At 35.3% G+C, this 23011-nt stretch overlaps 1 protein-coding gene across 3 annotated transcripts in view; it reads left to right on the top strand.

The window, feature by feature from the left end:
• ZNF148 (zinc finger protein 148) overlaps positions 1 to 23011 on the top strand; it is a 133921-nt gene that overhangs the window by 21809 nt on the left and 89101 nt on the right. For all 3 annotated transcript variants that reach the window (XM_027845188.1, XM_027845189.1, XM_027845190.1), the window contains 2 exons: positions 12004 to 12084; positions 14669 to 14806. The gene's annotated coding sequence lies outside the window, so the exon portion shown is untranslated. The remainder of the gene's footprint in view (positions 1 to 12003; positions 12085 to 14668; positions 14807 to 23011) is intronic.

Genomic DNA, 23011 nt, shown 5'->3' with positions numbered 1-23011 from the left:
ATTCTCATTGAATCCTACAAAGAGAAATTCTAGCAAAATGAATTATTTCTGGCAGCATATGTAACATACTATATATATATATATAAAATCTTCTACCTAACCATATTCTTCATCCTTACCTTGACCTCCAATCTCTCCACCTCTCAGCTCTTAACAGGCTGTTACCCCTGCACAGTCTACATTCTCTTCCCTTCTCTATCTTGTGTACTTGGGGGGAATCACTTTAACTCTATACTATCTTGTACATTGGAGTTACTTGCTACCTTACCCTATCATGACTTGTTAAGTCTCAGCCTTGATGTTACTATTATCAACTGGCTTTGCTTTTCTCCATGTGATGCTGAAAGAAATCTTGAACCTTCAAATTTACTTTATAAGGTCACTACAGATTTATATTGTATAATCTTAAGTGGGCCTTCATGGTATTAAGATAGTCCTTTTACAGTTCTTTCATTGATTCACTATTCCATTTACCACAATAGCTTTTTTCAAATCTTTTTATCCCTCCTTAGTTCTTCCATAACATCCCCCCCCCCACCCTCTTAGCTAAGAACTGTCTCATATTTAGCTAAGAACTGTCTCATGAAAAAATGGAGGCCATTCATGGGAGCTCCCTCTTCTCCCCTCTTCCTCATCTCATGTCACTCAGATGTTTCCCCACACTATCTTCTCCACCCCTCATGTGAAGAGGTGGCCCTTCAACTTGTCAAGGCTAACTTTTCCACATGTATCCTTTATCCCCTTCCAACTTGTCTTCTGCAGCAAATTGACTATTGCCTACAAACATGCCCATGTCTTCTCTGTCCTCAAAAAACCTTGATCCATTTGTGCCTTCTAGCTATCATCTCAACAATCTCTCTTCTTTTTTTGGCAGCCTCCTTGAGAAAGTTGTCTGTAATCAGTGCCTCTGCTTTCTCTCCTCACATTTTTATAAACTTTGCATTTTGATTTTTCACCTCATCATTCATCTGAAACTATTCTCTCAGAAGTTACCAATGATCTCTTAATTGCCAAATCTAATGGCCCTTTCTCAATTCTCAACCTTGACTTTTGAGTGTTGATGGTGTCAGTCATTTTCTTCTTGATACTCTCTTCTCTCTATTTAGGTTTTCATGACGTTGCTTTCTACTGGTTTTCCTCCTAACTAACTGATTGCTCCATCTAAATTTCCTTTGCTAGCTCTTCATTCATCTGTCCACTGAACACGGATATTCCCCAGGGCTCTGTCCTTGACCAAATGAGCTCATCAGTTCCTGTGGTTTAAATAAACACTTCTATTCAGATGCTTCGTGGATCTAAACTTCTCTTCTGTCTTGTAGTCTCACATTCCCAGCTGTTTATTGGATATCTTGAACTGGATGTCCCATAGACATCTTAAACTCAACATGTCCAAAACTGAACTCATTATCTTTCCCCCAAAACTCTCTCTTCTGAACTTCTCTATTACTGTCCAGGACAACACTGTCCTCCAAGTCACCTAGGTGGCAACCTTGTCATTTTACTCTTTAACTCTCCATAGCCAATCTGTTGCTAAGTCCTGTTTATTTTACCTTCATAACATCTTTCATATATGCCTTATTTTTTCCTTGGATGTTGCCCTCACCTTGGTACAAGATCTTATCACTGCTTGCCTGTACTGTTTCTAGTCTTCTGGTTGGTTTCTCTGCCTCAAAGCTTTCCTTCCTTTCAGTCCATCCTCCACCCAGCTATTAGTGATCTTCCCAAAGTTCAGGTCTGACCATGTCACCTCCTATTCAGTAAATTTCATCTGCTGTCTGTTACTTCCAGTATCAAACATAAAATCCTCTGTTTGGCTTTTAAAGGGCTTCACAACTTGGATCCTTCCTACCTTTCTAGTCTTTTTTACACACACTCCCCTCTTAAGAACTCTACAATTCAGTGAAGCTGGCCTCTTTGCTGTTCTTCTGTACCTTTTCACTGACTGTCACTCATACCTGAGATGCTCTCTCAAAATCTCTTTTCCTGGCTTCAGGTCTCAGCTAGAATCCTACCTTCTTCAAGAGACCTTTATAGGTCCCTCTTAATGTTAAGTGTCTTCCCTCTGCCCTGTATATATCTATGTACAAAGTGGTTTGCATGTTCTCTCTCCCATTGTATAGTGAGCTACTGGAGAGCAGGTACTATTTTTGTCTTTCTTCATATCCCCAACACTTAGCATGGTGCTTTGCACATAGTAAGTGCTTAATCAATGCTTGCTGACCTAATTTGACTTGAGAACAAAGATATTTTTCCTACTTATGACCCAGAGTGGCCATTATAACATATCTGAATTCTGTAGCATTTTTTGTTTCCATTATTATACATATTGCAATATGAAAATTCATATTAAAAGCTCAGTGTTGAGTATTCAAATGTGTTAGCAAATTCATATTTAAAATAAAAAATACCATGTTGAAGGACTTGGAAAAGTAGCAAGTTCTTGGTAGTTGAGTAAATACTTATTTTTTCCTGAAGATATGATAGGACCAGGATCACGTCTTATTTTTGATTGTGTTTCCCTGGTGTCTAACGCAGTGTATTGCACGGAGTGGAGATTTATACTTGTTGAATGAATGAATGAATGAATGAATACATGCATAGTTATTGCAGTTTCAAAAGGAGTGATCATCCTATAAAAACTTAAGCACTGTCTGAGTGAGATGTAATGGAACTGTGGACTTCTTCACCATTAAGTGGCAACCTGCCTGACAGATCCAAATGGTTAGTTTGCAGTTTCATAGACCTACTTATTGCTCTTAGGAAATTATTAATATGGTTGTATTAAAAAAAAACCCATTGAATTGCATGGATTTCTTAGGGTAGGGCTTTTACTGGCATAGGAATTTCATTGGCATAGGAGAATCTCGATGAGACTCCCTTCTGCAAATGAAAGTTGGCACCATTTCTGTATTAGAGCGTAGCAGTGAGTACTGAGAGAGTGAGTGTCTCATCCACAGTCACCAAGCCAGTATGTGTTAGAGGTGAGATTTGAACCCATGTCTTCTTAGTTCTGAAATCATTGTCTCCTGTAAAATAAGATTATGTTTGAGCTTGTGGCTTTTAAAACAGGACAGATAGAATGGAGCATTAATATGTATTATTTAACAAAATATTGAAAATAATAGTAAATAGGAAACCATTCTTTTAATAAAAAACAGGGTCTGCTAATATACATGGTATCCTAAAATCTTATTGCAGTTCAAGGCTTTAACAGCCTAAATTGCACTGACCCTTTTGGGACATTCTGTATTACTAAGTTGTTCAAATTTATTAGCATTTCAGATTAAGTTCTATGCTTTGATATGTGATGGCAGCTAGAACATGGTCATGTTCTTGCTATAACTAAACTAAATTACTCTTTGTATATGATTTTGATGACTGTATATACAAAGAAATAAGTTTTGGTTAGTGGGAATAACACCGGTTTTGTTATATAGGAGACTTGTATTTTGGTTCTGGCTTTTTCCGTAGATGGCTGTGTGACCATGAATGAATTATTTAACCTCTATGGGCCTTGATTTCCTCATCTGTGAAATGAGAAGTTTAACTAGATAATTTATGAGGGCTTTTCTCAGTCTAATATTGTTTAGTTCTGTAGTTAATTAGGAGCTGGGTTTTTAAAAAATCATTAGAAAGTTATTGACTTAAAGTCCAGTAGCCAAGTTAAAAGGCAGAATGGAATACAGGTCTCCTCAAATCGGAGGGAACAGTGATCAAGTCCAGTGTCTGACATATGCTGATTGTGTGATTATAGGCAAGTCACTTATCATCTCAGTGTCTGAGGCAACTGTCCCAGGCTACAAGTTGTAAAATAGGTGCTGATCTGTAGGAAAAGAGGGATTTTCTATACAGATAAAATCACAGGTCTGAATCAAAGCAAAAAAAATCACCTTACATTTTCTACTTTATATTAATGATCAATGGAAGTGTTTTACTTGTTCTATCAGAATACTTTGGACAAAAAAAGAATAGCAAAAATGCCAAAACAAATCTGCTAAGCTTCTTTCCCCTTTACAACCTGGCCTCTTCCTATCTTTACAGTTTTACAGTGAGTACTTCCCTCCAGCTATACTGAGCTACTTGTGTTCCTCACACTGGATACTTTGATGTCTTCTTGTTTTGAGACTTTGAGACTTTGTGTTGGTTGTCTCTCTTACCTGAATGTACTCCTTTCTCATTTCTCAGGGACTTACTCAAGTGTTGAGTAGATGTTGAGTGGGTTGGGGATGGGAGGGGTTATAGACAGATGTCCCAGCCTTGTCACCTGTTGGGTAGTTATTGAATAATGTGGATCTCCAAATGAAACTTAGAAGACAAAGCTTTGTCCTTTGGGAGCATCTTTAAATTTTTGTAAATCTTAATTTTTAATCGTATTACAGATTTTAAAATGAACTTTATTGCTATGGCATCACCCATTGAGTAGTTATTGAATTGTCCTTCAGGAGCATCTTTAAATTTTTGTAAATCTTAATTTTTAATTGTATTACAGATTTTAAAGTGAACTTTATTGCTATGGAATCCCAGTGCAAAGAAATAAAAAGCCTGGGAAAAAATAAAATTTTAAAAAATCAAGATAGAACAGCATATTAAGCTTTGTTCTTAAATTCCACCAATCTGAAAACTTCTGGATGTTGGCTTACTTTGTTTATACAACATTTGACTGGGAAGTGTAGGTGTAAGTACTTCAGGGATCAGCATGTATTTTAGGTTTGGATAAGCTAGAGAAAATTTGTTCACTCAAAATGTACAGTTGAAGATTCAATAAATATTCCCTAGATATTAATGCAGTTCAAGCTAATTTATCAATAGTTTTAATAAAAGAAATGATGAATTCAAGTGCTAAAACAAAAATTTGGTCAGGTAGTCCCTTTCCAGTTACGCATTGTAATAAGAATTGACTTGTATTTTATAAGTTTCATTTTTTTCATCTAATATTTCAGTCAACCAACAAGCACTTACTGTGTGCCAGTCATTGTGCTAAGTGCTGAGGATACAAAGAGCACAAAAATAGTTCCTGCCCTCAAGGAACTTACATACTAATGGGGGGAGACAACATGTAAATAAATAGTCACATGTAAGATACTTAGAAAGTAGAAGGAGTACAACCTTAGTGGAGAAGGTTTAGGTGGCTCCAGGAATCAGGAAGGCCTCCTTTATAAGGTGATATTTGAGCTGAATCATGAAAGCCAGATATATCATCTAGTTTAAGGGAGAGCATTGCAGGTATGAGGAACAAGTGGATAGAGCGCCGGCCCTGAAGTCAGGAGGACTTGAGTTCAAATCTGGCCTCAGACCAAACACTTGACATGTAGTAGCAGTGCTACCCTGGGCAAGTCACTTAACCCCAATTTTGCCTTAAAAAAAAAAGTATTTAGTCAGGATGATGTCCTGTTTCAGGATGGCTACTGAAGTGTGAGAAGATTGGAAAGGTAAGAAGGGGCCAAGTTGAAAAGAACCTTAAAGGAGGCAGCTCGGTGGCACGGTGGATAGAGTACCGGCCCTGAAGTCAGGAGGATCTGAGTTCAAATCTGACTTTAGGCCAAACACGTGACACTTACTAGCTGTGTGACCCTGGGCAAGTCACTTAAACCCAATTGCCTTAAAAAAAAAAGAAAAGAACCTTAAAGACAGTTAAGGCCATTTAAATACTTTGACTGTGTTTATGAGAATTGGGTACTTCTTGAAAGTTACTCTTAGCATATATCATAATGATCCGAATATAGATAGGTAGCACCTCAAAAATGATATCTTTTTGAAAGGAAAACAAATACTAGGTATATATTACATAAATGTTCACAAAATATTCTAGGCTATACTAAGGGTTTCATTTATACAAGGAAGACTTTAGAGGAAGAAATGTGGCCAGTATGTTTTTTAAAATTTTTTTTCCAATTACATGTAAAAATAATTTTTAACATTCATTTTTAAAAATTTTTAGTTCCAAATTCTCTTTCTTCCTTCACCCCCTCCCCCTCATTGAGAAGGCAAACAATTTAATATAGGTTATACATGTGCAGTCATGCAAAACATATTTCCACATTAGTCATGTTGTGAAAGAAAACAGATTAAAAAAAAGACCAAGAAAAATAAGGTTGCTATAAATATTTTTATACAAGTAGGTCCTTTTCCCTTTTTTAAAAAAAATCTCTTTGTGATACAGAGCTACTGGTTATATTGTTGGGTCAAAGGGCATGCAGTATTGGATCATTCATGGTATGTATCTGCTGCTTTTACCTTGCTGTAATGTAGCCGTTGCTTATCTAGTACCTTAATTAAACAATGCTATTGATTCTTAAGTTAGACAGTAGACGACAATAGCGCTTCTGTAGTAACGATCTCGCTGGAATAATTCCTTTAATTTATTGACTTAAAACTATTTTTTCTTGTCCATGACATGTAGAGGTTTGTACACACATACTCAGTTCAGGAAATATTTCAAGCACCTATTAATTTCAGCTATACTACTAAGTAATGGGGATACAAAGACCAAAACAGTCCCTACCCTCAAGAAGTTTATATTTTACTGGGAGAAACAACATGTAGGCAGATAAATACACATAAGATAGATACTGTGATTTCCCAGGATGTTGATTACCAGCTGACAATTGTGGGAGTTGGGTAAGACCTCTTATAGGAACTAGCGCTTGAGTTGCACCTTAAAGGGAGATAGGGGTTCCAAGAAGTAGAAGTGAGGAGAAAAAGCATTCCAGGAATGAAGGAGGACACAGCCTTTGGAAAAGCAGAGGGGCCAGAGATAAACTGTTGTGTAAGAGAAATAGCAAGTAGGCCAGTTTGGTCAGAATGTCAAATGACTGAGGAAGAGTAATGTGTAATTGGCCTGGAAAGATAGGTTGGAGACAAGTTGTGAAGGACTTTATATGCCATACAGAGGGAGAAGTTTGCATTTTATCCCAGAGGTGATAAAGAGCCACTAAAACTAATTGAGGAGGGAAATAACATGGTCATTCTTGTGCTTTATGAATATTAGTTTGGCCACATATAGCAGGACTGTTTTTAAGCCAGTCCCATCTTCATTGTCATTTGAACGTGACATGCTCATTACTATTTTCTTATCTTTGCTCATGTTGTCCTTACAGGGAAATTTCTTCTGCTCTTCTCTTTTTTTTTCCTTTTTTTTGTTTTTAACATATGTTTTTAAAACTTTGGGTTACAAATTTCTCCCTTCCTCTCTCCCCACGCACCCTCATTGAAAAGGCAAGCATCTAGATACAGGTTATAGATGTGTAGTCATGCAAAACACTTCCATAGTAGTCCTCTTGTGAAAAACTAAGTGTATTTCCCTTCATCCTATCCTACCCCCATTTATTCTATTCTCTCTTTTGACCTTGTCCCTCCTCAGAAGTGTTTGCTTTTGATTATCCCCTCCTCCAGTCTGCCCTCCGCTCTATCAACCCCCTGCTCTGTTATTCCCTCCTTAAGCCAAATTCTGAGAGTAAGATTCACTCATTCCCTCTCACCTTCCCCCATTTCCCCTCCACTGTAAAAGCCTTTTCTTGTCTGTTTCATGTGAGATATTTTACCACCTCCTACTTCTCCCTTTCTCCTTCTCCCAGTATAATCCTCTCTCACCCCTTAATTTTATTTTCCAGATATTACCCCTTCATCTTCAACTCACCCTGTGCCCTCTATCTATACATACATATAATTTTTTTCCCTCCTACTACCCTAATACTGACAAAGGACTCATGAGTTATAAGTATCATTTTTCCCTACAGGAATGTGAACAGTTCAACCTTAATAAGGCTCATGATTTCTCTTTCCTGTTTACCTCTTCCACGTTTCACTTGAGTCTTGTATTTGAAGGTCAGATTTTCTATTCAGCCCTGGTCTTTTCCTCAGGAATGCTTGAAAGTCCACTATTTCATTGAATGACCATTTTTTACCCTGAATGATTATACTTAGTTTTGCTGGGTAGGTGATTCTAGGTTGTAGTCCGATCTCCTTTGCCCTCCGGAATATCATACTCCATGCCCTCTGGACCCTTTGCTCTTCCCTTCTAGCTAACTAAAGAGTAGGATCCAAATCTTGCTTTTGTTTTAAGGTCCAAACTTAAGGCGCATCTGTACCTTTGATGCCTTATTACCTAACTATTCCAGTCCTAATTGATCTCTCATAATTCCAAATTGAATAACCTATATTTTTATGCTATTTTTCTTCAGTGGTTGGCTAGTTATTTTCTCAACTACTATTTTGATCTGAATATGGGACGTTTTTAATTCCCTTTATCCTTCCATTTCTTCTCTAAATCTTCCATGTACAGGCCTGAGTTCAGCCGATCTATTATTGTGCTCTTAGTAAGAGAACAAGAATGACTAAGACAGAGAAATAAAAAGAATAAATAAAAAAATTTTTTTGAGTTGAAATAAATGTTTAAAAAAACACTTTTACAGTAACTTAAAATATATAGTAATTTTGTATAATTATTTTTCATTTTTTATCTTTATTTAAACAAATTGTAAGTTCCTTTAGGGTAGAGACTGCCATACTTTTTAATGCTCACTATATGGTAGCCTCTAAATAAATGTAGATTAATTATACATTGAATTCGTAAGTTTCTAAGGGATATTAAAAATTTGTTTGGTTCATCCTTTGCCTTTTAAGCACCCCAAAATATCTCATTGACTTTTGGAATGCTGCTATTAATTAAAACATGACACCATAAATCAAAAGTGGGAAATGTTAGAAGAGACTTTAGTGCCAGTGTTGCTATGATATTAGCAATCATAGAAGCTTGCCTCTATTATAATTGGAAACTCATGGTGAATTAGTACATGTGATGAAAAAAATAAGTATTCTGATCATAAATGGAACTTACCACCTGCTGCATAATTGAATGATAGAAGACCACTTTGATTTGTGTTAAAAAATATTGGTACTCCTATTTTAGTTTGTGTGTGAGTATGTATATGAAAATAAACGATAGCTTGAAGTAATGGAGCTAGAAAGGCTTGGATTTAATTTGACTTATTATCCTGACACTTTTGCAAGTCACTTAATTTTTTGGAGCCTTATTTATAAAGTGCAGATAATAGTACCTGCAGCATGTGCTTCACAGGATTGTTAGGAGGTTCAAATGAAATTATGTAAAGTACCTTTGATATTTAAAGTGCTATATGTGTCAATTTTCTATACAACTGTTTGTCCATATTCTTTGTTTGCTACTGTTCTGGGCTTTAAAATGAGTAACCAGGGAAATAGACAATAAAACTTTGAATCGAATAATAAATTGATAAACAGGAATTAATAAGAGAATGTAGGCCATTTGCTCTGTGGGGATAGTGTGGGGAGAAGAAACTTGTTTAGCTGTTAGATAAATTGTCCACTTGCAGTGGCACAAATTCCAACCCAGGACCCTGATAGAGAGCCAGAGAGAGAAATGGGCAAGGGGAAAGAGGTGAAAGGAAGGAGAGAAGAAATACAAGAAGAAATGAAACAGAAAGAGATAATCACAAATAGGGGACTTGATAGTTCATTTGAAAGAGGCAGGATGTGAGTGGCTTAGTCTTATGGGGGATAAATGTTAGTTGGAAAAGTTGAAGCATATAGGAGATGGATTCTAATTTTTTTGCTCAGGTACATGGATATTTGATTTAAGCCTTTAATAAAGTCCTAAAAGGACCTTATTAAAGTCCTTTAATAATACCATGTTGCTTTTATCCTGTCTGCCTTGCTTTCCTTTTTCCCATCTATGTTAATATGCTATCACTGTCAATGTTGGTTTTCCTTTTAATGAAAAAATGACATTAAAAGGGAGTAGACTTTCTGTGAGAGTATACTTAGCAGAATAAGCTTCTCCACATAATTAGTCACTTCATTGTATAACAATAACAACATAATATTAACTGATACTTACATAGCACTTTAAGGTTTGCAAAACACTTCCCACATATTTTCCCATTTCATCTTTACAACACCCTGTGAGGTAAGTGCTATTATCATTTCCTTTTGCAAATGAGGAAAATGAGGCTAACTAGTTTAACTCCCTCTTTTTATAGTTGAGGAAACTGAGGCCCAGGAAGGTTGTGACTTAAACAGAATCATGCAAGTAGTAAATGGCATAGCTGAGATTCAGACATAAATTTTCTGACTCCAGATTCTGCCTTATTTTTTTCCCTGCAGCAGATTATCCCCTATTTTACATTCTCCATGACATCTGATGATTATAGTTATATTGAATTTCTCATCATTTTTAGCAAAAAAAAAAAAAATCAGTAATCCAGTGCTGGGATGCAGCAGTTTGATTGACGGTATTAAAGCTGTAAGGGATTTTTGAGGAGATTTATCATTTTAAAGATAAGGATAAGATAAATAGATAAATTAATGAATGTATAAATAAGATAAATAAAGATAAGATTCAGGTAAAGTGACCAAGATCACACAGAAAATAAGTTGTAAAACTGGATTTGAACTTTGAGTCTCTTTCCACTACATTGTATTTTCTGGTTGGTTGTTTTTTTATATCCCTTTTTAATGTTTTAAAGTTTTGCAACATAATTTTTATTTCAGCATGACCAGTAAGATACTGTATGTAACATTCCACTAAATTCTGGCAATTATCCAAGATTTTCCACCAGTTCTTAAATGCAGAATATGGAATTGATCCTAATGCAGGAGTGAATGAGTAATAGTATAGCAAAACCAAAATTAAACATTTCATGTGATTTGGAAGAAACGCAGATTTTTATGTTAATTTCTATAATTTACTTGATAAACTATTAACACAACAGCAAAGAGCTTATGATTTTATATCACCTTGTTTTGGTTGCTGCTAGTGTTGGAAAAGAGTTGATGTTATTAGTGTAGAAGGATTTTTGTGACTTTCAGGTACAGTGGAATGGTGTATATGGTGTCAAACTAGAGCTTAAAAACATGTTGAAAAGAACTTTTCCTAAGAAAAAAGAAAAGAGCTTGTCCTGAAGAGCCTACATGTGAATGAATACTTAATAAAAACATAACTTCCATATACCGAATAATGAAAAAATACCCAGTTAAATTTAAGAAGTGAATCTATACAGATAATGGTTTAGCAACAGAATTACTGAAAAACGACTCTGAAAATGTTTATCATAAAGGTCTTAGTGCTTGTAATATCCTGATAAAATTATATAAGTCTGTTATACATTATTTTTCCTAAAATTTACTTTTTTAAACTTTTTTCTGAATATAATTTTTAAAATATTAGCTTTTTTTACTTTAAGTTTATGAATATTTATTGACTGCCTACTATTCCTAATGCTCTGCTATTAATCTTGATTGTTTTCTAAAGGAAAATATCTGAATTAGGCATGCTTTTTTTTCTGAGACTGCTAAATTCTCACAAATTCAGGCTGAAGTTGATACATATTACATACTGAGGAAAAAAGTCCTCTCTTAATTGACAAAAATCTCCATAAGCAAATGTGGTGTCAGGTTTCTGTAATCTTTTGTGTTTCACGCTCATGGCCTGACTTTCTTTTTTTTTAATAGCTATAATAGCTTAAATCCAAGTGTGGTTTTAGTCATATTAAACGACTTAATACTTTCTGCTTGAAAATGTTAAGCACTTGATATGGTTTTTAATTATACTTCTAAAAACAACCATTTAGGACCTGTAAATTCCTAATATCTTTAGACTTACAGGCCTTTATGAACTAATTTTCTTATAAGACTTTATTATTTTAGTAGTATTGTTTTAAAATATGTATTGATGTGAGTTTATCACCTAAATTTTAAAGAAGGTTATTTTCCTGTCAAGAATTAAGTTTGAGATGAAATTCAAATAGAAAATAATAGTTCAGTTAGTTTCAAATAGCCATTTATTCTCTTATTAGTGTGGTATCAGTTAAGATGAATTTGGTTTGGGCAGAATGTCAGTCAAAACCAAATTTATCTTATAAACTACAACATGTGAAAAGATTTTCCTACAGAATGTTTTTCTCTTAGTTTTTTAGAAAATCTACCCAGTGCTCTTTGGGGTTAACCTGTATTTTTATGTTTTTATAGGATAAAGAGAGGAAGCAGCAGATTGGAAGCTCAGCCTAGAGACTTGACATAATGGGAATCTACTTGGCCTACTATATGGAGGTAGGCCAATTCTGGTTTATTTGTCCCTTAGATTTTACGTGTAACAGATTGGACAGACTCAGATATACATTTGTGTTAAAAATAAGAAATGTTAAGTAGTACTTATCTTGGAAGTCAGACAGTTTATTAACCTTTATAAAAACATTCAGCTGTTGACCATCTAGCTCTCTGGCCGTGTGAACATTATGAATCTGAGACTATGTAAATAAGAACATTTATGCTATTTTAATTAACATTATTAGTTTTTTAGGGCATAGCATTGAAGTTGTCTTCAGTTGTTTATATTTACATTATTTTAAATCATTTTTGAACCCCTTCCTTATTTAAGCCCCTTTTCTACTTCAGAATATGAATGATATACTTTGGTTTTTTGAAAGTAAAACATTTTTAAGCATAGCATCCTTCTTGAAGTGTTTAAATATCTATTTCAGGCTTACATTCCCATATGGACTATAAATGCATGAAAATTCTTGCAGTTTTTCTCAAAACTTTTTTTAACATTACCTTTGAAAACTTGAGGATGTGAACTTAGGTTATCTGTAAAGTGAATAAAAGCCTTTCATGCTATGAAAAAAAAATAGTTATATAATTACATTATATAACTCCAAATTTCCTTTTTAATTAACCCACCTCCTACTTTTCCTATAATTCTTGTTTGCATTTTTGATTTATATTTCCTATGTCTTACCTGTTTGTTTGGGGCTGAATGTGCAATAAAGGCATGGAAAAATGATAGTTAAGATGGTCAATAGTTAAGATAAGTCAATAAGCATTTAAAGCACTTGCTGTGTGCTAGGCACTATATTATGTGCTAGGTTTACAATGAAAAAGCAAAAATAGTTGCTGACCTCAATCTAACGGGGAAGATAACATTGCAAAAAACTATATACAAACAAGATATTTACAGTATAAAGTGAAGATAATTAACCTAGGGAAGGTGCTATCATTTAGGGAGATCAGGAAAGGTTTCTTAAAGAAGGTGGAATTTAAGCTGAGACTTGAAAGACGCCACGGAAGTGAGGGAATGGAGATGAGGAGGAAAAGAATTTTAAGTGTGAGGGACAGCCAGTGAAAATACTGAAGATGAGAAATACAGTCTTGTGTGAGGAACAGCAGTGAAGTCAGTGTTGCTTAGATTGTAGTTTTTTGTTTTTTTTCTAAGCTCCACAATAGCAGCATTTTGATAGCAGACTGTTAGAAAAGCATTTTTGTCATTTCTTTTCCTTTCTCTAGTTCTGAGTTATTGTAGAATTATGGAGATCTTCAGATATCTAATTTATTCCCTTGCTTCCAGGCAAGGGATTCAGTTAAACTGTTCCTGAAAGATGGGAATCTAATATAAAGACCACAAGTATAGGAAATTTCGTGTTCTTTAATACATTTCAGTGTTTAGTAATGCTTATTTTCAGTAAATTCTCAGTAAATCCTTCTTATGCCTAGCTCGAGAGCCCCTTCTATCTTGGTTTAATCATATTTTTCCATGATATATCTTGGAGAACATCTGGTATCCTTCTTCATATTATAGCTCTTCCCATTTTTCTCTTCCTTTCTAGTCAAAGTTTATCCTGCTGATGATATACTTATTTAATAGTATAAACGTGACTGTGAACTGCACCCCTTTCCATATGTGTCTCTTCTGTCTGTTAGTAGCTCTTGTTTGTTATTTTTAGGGTCTATCACTATGACTATTTCTTTATGGCACATTCTATATGAGCTGTACATGAGAACAAACCACACATATGGAACAGGGACTTTTTAAATTGTTCTCATACCTACTCCTTTGTCCTTTTAACATTTTTCTTGTAAGACCCATTAAAAATTTTTTTATCATTAAATTGTCATTAAAATATCATTAAATGATTTTCCTCCAGATTTCTTTATCTTCAAAGCAGAATTCAGAATTAGACAAAATAGTCTAATAAAGATTTACCCAGTACTAGTAACAATGAAAGGATTATTTCATTACTATTACTTTGTATAGTGTCTGAATTTATATACACAAGTTACTTTTTCTTCCACAATAGTATGTTTGTGATTCATATCAGCAGTATTTTCTTTTCTTTTTTTGGTTCAGACTTGTGATTTCATATGTGTAGGGAATTCTTCAAGAAAGAAAATTGCTCACTTGGCACTTGGCTAGCTGTGTGACCTTGGGCAAGTCACTTAACCCTGATTGCCTAGCCAAAAAAAAAAAAAAAAGAAAGAAAATTGCTTACGAGGAAACTCTCTCTACCAATACAGTTCAATAACTCTCATGCAACTTATATTCATAGTTTGGAGCTCTCAAAGATTGTAACTTGCCCTGGGTCATAAAGAGTTAGTAGGTGGTAGAAGTGCAACCTGAATCCAAGTCTTCCTGACTCCAAGGATGACCCTTTGGTCCCTATGCCAGGGGTTCCTCTTTGGCATGTTGCTAGTATTTCTCCATATTGTATTTATGTATTTTGTTTTCCTTCCCAAAGTTCTCTTACAGATGTTTTAAAAAACTTGATAATAACATTGCTTAAACTTTTATATCATATATGTATATGTATATATGTGCATATGTATACACTCATATGTATGTTTGTTTGTTGTTTTGCAGGAATAGAATGGCACAAGTGATTAAAGAAGTGTAGAGGATTTCTTAAGTCTGAAAAGGGTGGGAACTCCATCATGATTTCATTTTCAACTCTACAGCATCCCCTTCCTTGAAATTTTAGTTTTTTTACTATAGTTTCAGGTAACTTTAACTTTTTATTTTTTATGATTAAGAAATAATTCTTTCTTTTAACAGCTTATTTTTTTTGGTTATTTATTTGCATTTGTACTTAATGTTGAAAATTTGGACTTTATAATAGATTTTTTTGTAAAGAGGGCTTCTCTTCAGTATCTGTAAACCTTTGGAATGATTTATCTGAGAGGTTTTTCGTTTTTCTTTTTTCTTTTTGGTGATTGGGAGGATGGATAATTACTGATGCAGTTTTAGATATTTGGTTATATTTGATCAGTATGTTAACAAAAATGTTTGTAACTCAAATGGTATAAGTTTGAAATGTGTATCTTGGTTGCAACTTGAAAATAAAAAAAGAACCCATTTCCTGGAGTAGCTAATGGTCATAGGAACTCCTCTTCCTAATGCCATCACTGTTGGTTCCAGGGATGGGGAACCTGTGGCCTTGAGGCCACATGTGGCCTTCTAGGTCCTTCAGTGTGGCCTTTTGACTGAGTCCCAAATTTTACAGAACCAATCCTTTTATTAAAGGGAATTGTTCTATGAAGTTTGGATTCAATCAAAGAGCCACATTTGAAGAGCTAGAGGGCCACATGTAGCCTTGAGGCTACAGGTTCCTCATCCCTGGACTCACTTTAGGCTATGCCTTTCCATCTCTGTCTCTTTCTTTCTTCCTAGTTCCTAGCTGTTGCTTGGTACTCCTTGCCCATCTATTCTCTGCTTCTAGAGGCAGCTGGTGGTTCATTGGCTGGAACACTGGGCCTGTCAGGAAGACCTGAGTTCAAATTTGGTGTTAGACACTTACTAGCTATATGATACAGAGCAAGTCACTTAACTTGTTTGCCTTATTTTTCTCAACTGTAAAATGGGAATAATTATAGCACCTGTCTTACGGTGTTGTGAGTCTCAAATAAAGTAATATATGTAGAAGCTCTTAGCATATAGTGCCTTGCACATAGCAGACAAATTTTATAACTACTTATATTTAACTTTCCATTTCTTTTGCTTTAAACTTATTAAAATTAATCTTTATTGCCTGAGTATATGCTAATTGATGGCTGTGGATAGAAACTTGAAAATGTGCTAAGGCTGTGGTAATTCAGCCTGAGAATATATACTCATAGAGTTCTGAGAGTTGGTGTTTGAAATGCACCATGCTGGTTCACTGACCTTAGCTAAATGGCTAAAGACTTCTAGGACTGATGTCAAGAAGACAGAGGGAATTATTAGGAGTGTATACCAACTGACCAGATCATTTATACTTTTTATTTGCACAAATGCTTTGTTTGTGTGAAGTAACTTGTATGGGCATAAGTGTTTGGAGAAATTTTTAGTAAGAGAGCTAATTGTTAACTCATTCCACAAGATATTACATATTTTGAGTAGTTCAAAGATAAAATATTTAGGTGGTATTGAATGTTAATTTATAGCTAGTGCTATAAACTACATCAAATATTTTTAATCAGGTCCCAAATATCTTACTATAATTTTGTTATATTTTATTAAAGATTTGAAAAATAGAAAGTCAGTTTCTTTTAAGATTCAACTCTATTTTATATCATGCATTATGTATGTGCCTGATTTAGAATTTAGATAAGGATTAATTTCAGAATTCCATTTTTGTATAATATTTTCAGTTTCAAATTGATGCACAGATTTAGATGATTCTTAGGTGTCATAAGATGTTATGTATTTTATTAGCAGATGTAAAGTACAATAAAGGCATCATTGCACTTACAGTAGCTCCTGTTTATATAGTACTTTAAGGTTAACAAATTATTTCCCTTTCAATAACTCTCTGAGCTAGGTAGTATAAGTATTGTTATTTTCATTTTACAGATGAGGAAACTTAGGGTGCAAAGAGGTCGATGATTTGCCCCAGTAAGGACATGGCTAATCAGTGTTAAAACTGGCACTTAATCTAGGTCTTCTAATTCCAAGTAAGATGTTCTTTCCACTAAGCCATGGAGCTCATTTATTTGGCCTTTTAACGGCTGTGCTGCTAAAGTAAACTTTCACAAGATGAATCTAAATTTAATATTTTTTTAAAAAGGTTATATTTTAGGTATTTAATTTCATCTCTCTTCACAAATCCTAATTAGTACCATGTAGGATGTTAAAATGACCATTGAGTGGTGAATATCTAGTCAAAATGAACAGTCAGGAACTTGTTTTTAAAATTTTGATATTATTATGCAAATGCTGTGCTAATAAGAACAATGAAAATATAACTTTTTATCTGACTTTTACCATTAGTATTTTAATCATGCCTTTTGATCAAAGATATTGATATATTAAGATAGCTTGTTAATGTTTTTATGATTTGTGAACCCTTAACTGTTGTTTATTGTGTTCTTTGTGGTATAACTATTCCTGAAATGATTCTGTGGTTATATTTAAATGCAATTTGACATATTTGATTTTTTTCACATCTCTAAATATAGTCACATTGACATTTAAACTCTTGGGATGGCTTTAGTCATGAGTATTTATATTAAAGAATATACATAAGAGTTCTTCGTATGTTATTTTTGGTGTGTTATATGTAGAGGAAGACTAGATACTCTACTTTAAAAATAATCATTCTTACCACGCTCCCATAAACTTATTCTTTTATTTTAGCTTAAAAAGCATTGTTACACTGCATCTATCCATCCACCAAAGTCAACCTCTAGTGACTCGCTGTGATAAAGCGATCACCCTAGGTTCTTGAAGGCTATACCACTATACCTGGGCCAGGGCCCAGGCCCTAGCCTGCCAAGCTGGGACCTAATTACAATGTAAAACATTGTTTCAGACAGGCTAGTCTGAATTCAGACTTACTGACTTTCATAGAAATACCAACCTAAGTTTGAAGCAGCTTATTACCAGTTGATTTAAGTGATGATTTCTTTTTAGCCATAGCAACTCATGAATACTATCTATTAAGGTGTGGATGGGTTGATGATCTGCCTTAGAGGAAAGGAGTATCCAACATTGATGAAATCATGGATCCTTGTAATATTAAAATATTGTATGTTATATAAGTTAGAGCTGATGCTTGCTAGCAGATTGCCAAGATAGTAATAGTTGTGTTGATATTTTCAGCTGTGATTCTAGTATCTGCATGTTATTTTTGAACATCTGTTGCTGCTAGTATTAAGTAGAACTGTTGCTCTGTAGTTGCTGGTAACATAATCAGTGTTACTCTCAGGATAGTTTGAAATATCACTCAGGAGCCACATACAATTTACAAAATATAATTTATAAACACAAAGGGCTTATGGTGAAAAAGCAAATCTGAAATTTTTCTAGATCTCTTAGCATAAAGAATAAGCTTAAGTTACAGGTGGGTTAATCTTTGTACAGATCAAAGTGACAGCATTTCTAGGTTGAAAGCACAGAGATAAACAGCTATAAAAATTCTTGGAGAAAATTAGAAGTCCTAGCATTGTCCATCCTTCTACTTCTTTTTATCAGGCCCTGGAGAGATGAACCAGAAACTAATGTAAAATCAGTTTAGAAAGATAAGTTGGAGCCTGATAGTGAAGAACTTTTAAATGCCAAATGGTGGAATTTATATTTTATCCTAGAGGCAATAGAGAAACCACTGAAACTTCTTTAACAGGAAAGTATCATCATCCAAACTGTACTTTAGGAATATCAATTTGGTAGCACTGTACCTATTGAATTGGAGACGTAGGAAGACCAGTTAGGTTCTTACAGTAGTTTAGGGAAGAGTTGATGAGGGACTGAACCAGAATGGTATTTATATGAATGGAGAGAAGACAGATGAGAACAGTGTATTGAGGTAGAATTGATGTGACTTGGGAACTGATTGGATATGGGGAATGAGGGAGAGAGACTGAAAATGGAGTTATTTTGGAGTTGTGAACCTGGGTGATAATAGTAGTCTCAAAGGAAATAGTAAAATTAGAGGCGTGGGTTGAGTTGGAAGATTTGAACTCTTTTTTGGACGTGTTAAATTTGAGATGTCAATGGCACATCCAAGGGGAAATGTCAAGCAAACTGTTGGTAATGTGGGACTGGAATTTAGGAGATAGATGAGTGCTGATGTTTAGAATGAGAATCTTTTCCATAGAGAGGATAATTGTATACTTGGGAGATGATTAGACCACTGAGAGCATAGAGAGAGAATAGAAGAGAGTCCAGGACAGAGCCCTGGAATATGACTTTCACACAGGGGTTGGAACATGAATGATAATCTATCAAAGGATACCAAGAAAAAACAATTGGGCAGGTTGGAAGAGAACTAGGAAAGAGCAGTGTCCTGAAAACATAGGAAAGAGATCCTTTCTAGGAAGAGGGGGTGCTCAACACTATCAGATGTTAGAAAGAGGTCAAGAAGGATGAGAGATGAGAAAAATCCATTGGATTTAACAATTTAAGAGATTGATAGTGACTTTTAGAACAATTTCAGTTGAATAATGGTATTGGAAGCCAGATTTTAAGAGATTGTGAAATGAGTAGGATATAAGGAAGTTAAGGCAATGAGTGCTTAATAGCTCTTAATAGCTCTCAGTTAAAGCTCTTTCTAGGAGTTTGTCTGTAAAAGGAAGGCTTCATACACATACCCATACCACATACATTACTTAAGGGAGATGATAAAATCAAGTGATGGTTTGTTATGGATGAGAGGGGATCTTGACCTTTTTATAGTATAGCTATCAGAGATGGAACTAATGGGTGAGATAGAAAATTAGAGGGAATGCTTGAAGGGGGACATTACTGGAGGAGATATGAATGGATAGAATTGAAGGAATAAGAAGAGGAGCTAGCCTTAGCAAGAAGGAATACTTATTCCTTTGAGACTAGAACAAAAGAAGAGAAAGAGGGGTTGACCTTGAGGGGATTTGAAATGAGGAATTGAGTAGAAGAGGGAGCTTGCAATAGATGCCCTCAGTATTTTTTAGTAAGGTATGAAACAAACTTTTCTTCTGGAAGGGGGACCAGAGCTGCTTTTGGTGACTTTTGGAGAGAAGAGAGCTATGGTGGTTTATTTGGTAGGGACTCAAGACTGGGAAGAATAAAAGGATTAGCATAAAGTAATGAGGACATTGTTGAAATTTGATAACAAAATTGTAGCGAACTGAGTAAGTATAGTCATATGACTTTGTTTAGAATTGTTCAGTAGGCTACCAAGTGGTAATAGCAGAGAAGACTGGGATTACTCAATTCCAGGTTGAGGTTTGGAAATTTTGAGGGTAGATGACTGCATGAAATTAAACTGATTAAGTTAAAATTTCAAAGGGGTGAAAGTGAGGCTAGAGTAGGGATGATGTCTTCGGAAAACAGGTAGGGATGAGGTTGACTAGAGGTCTTGGGGAGGATGGAGAATAAATTTAGGAGATTAATGAAGCACAGGGAGAGATGAAAGGATGGGAGGCTGTGGTCACAGTTCAATATCACGGAACTGGAATACTTGTAAATAATAATGAAGTCAAGGGTGTGTATGACTGTGTGTGACTGAGGATGCATATCATGGGATTAGGTTGATGAACTAAGAAACAGTTTAGGGGGACATCAGCTTTTATAATGAAGTCGCTAAGTGTAAGGGCAGGAATTGGAGTGAAGAGGAAGACTATGAATTAGGTGCTGAGCTCCATGAGAAAGGAGGGAGAATTGTTTGTGGACTGGTTGGTAACTGACATCAAGATCTAGATGAGGGGTTCTTAACCTTTTTTGTTTCATGGATCCCTTTAGCAGTCTTATGAAGCCTATGAATACCTTCTCAGAATAATATTTTTAAGTGAAAAAGTAATTATATTGAAATAGTTATCAAAATATTGTAGAAAACAAGTTCAAAGACCACAGGTTAAGAACCCCTAATCTAGATGGAGTGAGTGAACCTCAAAGGAAAAGTTTCTGAATGATAGTAGTAGAATAGCAAGGGGGGTCCAGAAGTTATAGCTGACAGTTATTGTTTCCTCTGTATTTTAAAAGTTGTAGGTATATCTCTTCAAGATTGAGCAGAAATGGGCAGTAGATGTTTTAATTTAAAAGAAAGTTAATCAGTTGTATGTTTAAAAGTATACATAATTGTTATATTATGATTGTGTGTTATTGTTTAATCATTTTCAATTGTGTCTAATTCTTTGGGACCTCATTTTCATGACAAAGATCTTGGAGTGGTTTGCCATTTCCTTCTCCAGCTCATTTTACAGATGAGGAAATGGAGGCAAACAGGGTTAAGTGACTTGCCAAGGCTTCACACAGCTATAGTAAATGTCTAAGGCCATCCATGCCTGACACTCTATCCGTTGTGCCACCGAGCTGCTCCTAATTATGTGTTAATGGTGGTTAATTCCCATAATTGACTATAATTGGTATTAACTTTACCTGGCCAAACCAAATGTGTCCACAACCTGGTACCGAGAGAGGAGTAAAGAAGGAAAGCTCTTCCAGGAACCTTCTTGACTCTCTGGCTAAGGAAGAATACAGATGAGTAGCTCAGGGATAGGGAAGGAGAAAGAACATTATTTCGATTCCCATTCCTTTCCTTTGCTTTGCTACTATTTTGCTTCCCCCATCAATTTCCTCTTTATATCCTGAAGGCCAAACTGTCCTTTTAATTTGATTTAATTCAGCAAAATTATTATCACCAAGTATGTTTTCACATAGGGCAGCTCGGTGTTGCAGTGGATAGAGTGCCAGGCGTGGAGGCAGGAAGATTTGAGTTCAAATCTGGCCTCAGCCATGGCATCAGAAACTAGCTGTGTGACTCTGGGTGAGTCACTTAACCCTGTTTGCTTCAGTTTCCTCATCTGTAAAATGTTTAGAGAAGGAAATGACAAACCACTCCAGTATCTTTGCCAAGAAAATCCCATACAGGATCAAGAAGTCAGATACAACTGAAAAAAAACAACTGAATGGCATGTTTTCCCCCTGTGCTGGGTGCCGGAGATAACAGAGAGAAAAAAAGAAACAGCCCTTCTTTTCAAGGACCCTAAATTTTGCTGGGAAGATATACATCACAGTATTGTAGTCAATTTCCATGGCAGAGGTACTGTGGCTGACTGTAAACCATGTCAATCTTGGGGCCCCATTATCTGCCCTGTATTGACTTCTACAGTCTAGAAGTTGGCATACCTGTCATCCAGGATCTTTGAATGTTCCTTGCTTAAACAATGGGCTGCCTGGGTTATTGATCCAGGGATTTTCAGAAGGATCTCAGAAAAGCTTTTTTATCAGGCTCTGTTTTTTCCTTTCATTCCTATTCAGGGAGCAACTGGGCTGCAAATGCTCCTTATTCTTCTCCCTTCCCAAGGTTAACCTTACACATAGGTGGAGTAATTGAACTGATTTCATTTCAGAGAGTCACTCTTTTACACACATATCCAAAGTATCTTCCCACTCTCCTGAAATTCCTCTGGTTAGAGATTCATTGGATTAACCAAATATATAACCAAACATAGAAGGTTAAGGAATTTATTCCTACTTTTGTGTTAGATTAATATATTCAAATTGCTTTTTTTAAAGTAGATTTTAATGATATCTTGTTTTTATATCACCTAGACTTCCCCCAGTATCCCTTCCCCTCCCCCTCCAGAGACTCATCTCTTATAAAGGACTTTAAAAGAGAAAGAGAAAAAATGTATGGATTGGTTTTGCTGAATCTTTTTTCTCTTCCTTTTTATAAAAATTCTTTGTTAAAAATCAGATTGCTTTTCTAACAGTAGTCAAGCTTCAAAGAAAGTTTTGACTTCTTGTCTGTGAGGGACAGGGATTGGTGTGGAAAGAAGAGAGAGTTTTGGTGTGACCTTTATTCAGGCCTTCTTTCTTGTATTATTCTAGTAGCTCTCACTGGTATCCCTGCCTCAGTTATCTTCCTCACTTTAATCTGTTTTCCACAAAGCTACCAGTGCTTTTCCTAAAGTGCAAGTCTGACTGTGTCATTTCACTAATCAGTAAACTCCTGTGGCTCCTTATAATTACCTCCAGGATCAAGTATAAATTCCTTTGTTTGACATTTAAAACTCTCAAGACTTGGCTCCCTCTGCCTTTTTCACCATTATTACACCTTACTCCCTTTCATGCAATCCAGGGTCCAGTCATTCTGGCTGTCTTCTCATTCCTCCCACATGACACACTGTCCTTTGTCCATGTTATCACTGAAGGGTGGAAGGCACTTCCTTCTTACCTCCACATCTTGAAATCCTAGTTTCATTTAGGACTCAAGTGTGCAAGTGTCTCTTTCTCTAACAAGCCATGTCT

Source organism: Vombatus ursinus, unplaced genomic scaffold (genome assembly GCF_900497805.2).
Source record: "Vombatus ursinus unplaced genomic scaffold, bare-nosed wombat genome assembly UNPS02014959.1, whole genome shotgun sequence".
Classification (NCBI taxonomy): Eukaryota; Metazoa; Chordata; class Mammalia; order Diprotodontia; family Vombatidae; genus Vombatus; species Vombatus ursinus.
Note: the sequence above shows the minus strand (reverse complement) of the source record. Positions and strands in the feature narration are given on the sequence as shown.